Below are 3,071 nucleotides of genomic sequence, written 5' to 3'. Positions count from 1 at the left end.
ATGAAGTGAGTGGAAGCTGAGGGTGCTCAGTACCACTGAAAAATAGTCCATATATTTTAAAAAAATAAGTAAATTGCAGAACTCAGGCTTTCTACTATTTCTAAAAAAATAATTGCATAGCCAGCATAAACTACTGTATATTTGACTTAACATTTAGCTGATATACAAATCAAATTATTTGCCTCCTGTACTTTCAGAACACTGCTGAAAATATCACTGCTAATCACAGAGAACTAAATCTGTTTTCAACTCATGTTTTTTTAATTTCATTTTATGGAGCATCTGGTTAAAAATGACCTTTATTTATGCTGCTAAGTTATCCACTATGCATAACACCAAAGAAAAAGCTTTGAGTGCCTAGTGTTTTGTTAAATGTGTTTGACTAAATAAAGTGATAAAATATAATGAAAATCTTTGCAATTCAACATAAAAAATTCATTTCCAACAAGGACCAGTAAAGCTGTCAAAGAAAAACTGATTTCCATCATATATAGTATTAGATCAGACGTAAATGAAACATACATCAAGACTTAAATAACTATATAAAAGTATCCTAAATTTTCTGAGACAGATGGTGGATCGCATGCAGACGAGTTATGAATTCCAAAAGGATCATCCTTGAAAAGAAAAGAAAAGAAAAGAAAAGAAAAGAAAAGAAAAGAAAAGAAAAGAAAAGAAAAGAAAAAGATTTTAAATCCTGTCAGATTAAAACAAAAATAGCAAGGTGATTAATCAAATCTAGATAATGCAAGGCAAATGAAATAATGAAGATGACATAATCAATTTGGCCCCCATTCAGGAAATCACTTCGCAGAACTTAAATAGATGTTGAACTTTAAATGTAGGTGAGATTCTCACCCCTGTTCCTGCCCCTTTATGCTGGGTAACAGCAGTGTAAATGAGGCTCTAAAAGCCCTGGATCTAGCCACCGGAGAATACACCTAGTGCAGGAGCTGAGGTTGACAGCTATGGCTGTCCTCTGAGGACTACCTCATGTGAGCAACTGGCACTGAGGACATGATGGAATAGGTTTCAGCCTGGGCTGGCCACCTCAAAACAAACCCGCAAGGAGCCCTGGGGGCATACTTGGGTGGCTGCCCAGGCTGGGGTCCATGCCACCATGTCTTCTCTGCTATTGTTACCCGAGATAGCTAGCTTAAAGCTAGAGTGGGTACATCTGCCTGCGCTGCAATGACTCCTTCATTTGCAGTGTAGACTTACCCTTAGACAGGCCCAGATCTGTCTAAACTACTCTGAGAGCTGCTCTGGTCCCACAGGGAGCTCAGAATCAGGAGGGCTGAGTTCTGTGCTTCTCCTGCTAGGGCATGTCTACACTTCGAACTGGGGGTATGATTCCCAGCTCTAGGAGACATATTTGTGCTGGCTTTCATCAAGCTAGCATGCTAAAAATACAAGGTAGCCACAGCAGTACGAGCGGTTGGAGGAACTAGCTGTCCTGAGTATGCTCTCGGATGGGAATGCCCTTGGGGTGGCTAGACCCTCCCAGCGCTCATCCTGTTGTGTCTACTCTCTATTTTGAATGTGTTCACTCAATTGGAGCTTGTGCAAGTGTGTCTCCTCAAGCTGGAAATCAGACATAGAAGAGCCCCATATGCTTAAATCCCATTGACTCCAGTGGGACTTACACACATGCTTAAACTGTCCTGAATATAGGTGCTTTCCTGACTTGAGGCCATTGTGAATTTAACATCTATATTTCCATTGCATATGGCTAATAGGAGGAAATGCAAATATTATGCATACATCCTGCAGAAAGCAAAATTTTGGTTTGGGGCTTTGAATTAATTCAGCTGTCAAAACATAACAACAAAAAGGTGTCAGCACGATTTAAATTACTCAAACACAGCAGACATTATAAGACATGTTTAGAGAGAGAGAGGGAGAATACCTCTGACTTTTGAAAAGGAGGACTTGTGGCACCTTAGAGACTAACAAATTTATTTGAGCATAAGCTTTCGTGAGCTACAGCTCACTTCATCGGATGCTCACGAAAGCTTATGCTCAAATAAATTTGTTAGTCTCTAAGGTGCCACAAGTACTCTTTTTTTTTTTTGCGGATACAGACTAACACGGCTGCTACTCTGAAATTGCCTTTTGAGTGCTTGTGATCTCATAACCTTAGAGTTGTAACAGAAAGTGAGTTGCAACCTTAACTATGGAGCAGCTAGGTACTGTTCCGTATTTAATGCTCGACTTTTGCATTTAATTTTCTTGGGACAGCGGGTATTGTGGGAGGTTTTAGAGTGCCAAAAATTAAGAAGAATAAAACCCAAAGATCACCATTTTTCACAATATACAAGCTCTTCACCAGTTGAGTGTAAATTTCCTGGATCTGCACCTTTATGGCTACGTAGCTCACATATGCAGATTTGTCCAGTAGTTTGTAAATTCTATGTTCTGTATATATTCTTCCTGTGCTTCTTTTTTTAAACAATATACTTTTTGTTTATTGAGAACCAATTTTGTCCATTCTTGAGTATCTGAAATGAGTCATAATTTTTTTTTTAAAGTCACTATGATGTAAAATACCAAAACTGTTATTTCCTAGGGCCCCTTTTCAGAGATTTCTCTTATCCAAGGAATTTGGTCATAACATTTATTTTAATTTTTAATTATTTGGGGGGCAAATTTTTAAAGGGCCCCTGTGGCGGTGTATGTACACCCCATCCGTTTGTCCATCTCTGATCTCACCATGCTGGGGCCTAAGGATCAGCGAAAAGTTAATAGCCCTGGTGCCTAGGGCAGAGTGGCCTAGCGGCTAGAGTTAATAGGGCTGCCCTTCAATACAGGACAGCTTGGCTTAGTAGACAGAGTCAATAGCGCAGCCCTTTGGTGCAGGGCAGTGTGGCCTAGTAGCCAGAATCAATAGCACAGCCCTTTGGTGCAGGGCAGCGTGGCCTAGTAGCCAGAGTCAATAGCACAGCCCTTTGGTGCAGGGCAGCGTGGCCTAGTATTTTTACAACACCAGCTTTAAGGTTCAGCTCTATATACCCAATGTATGTAAAAAAATTCTTGAAACTAGTTATGTGAGTATTTTAAACATGCTTTAT

The sequence above is a fragment of the Lepidochelys olivacea genome (assembly GCF_965140295.1).
Source record: "Lepidochelys olivacea isolate rLepOli2 genome assembly, chromosome: 3".
Classification (NCBI taxonomy): Eukaryota; Metazoa; Chordata; order Testudines; family Cheloniidae; genus Lepidochelys; species Lepidochelys olivacea.
This window is presented reverse-complemented; position numbering follows the sequence as displayed.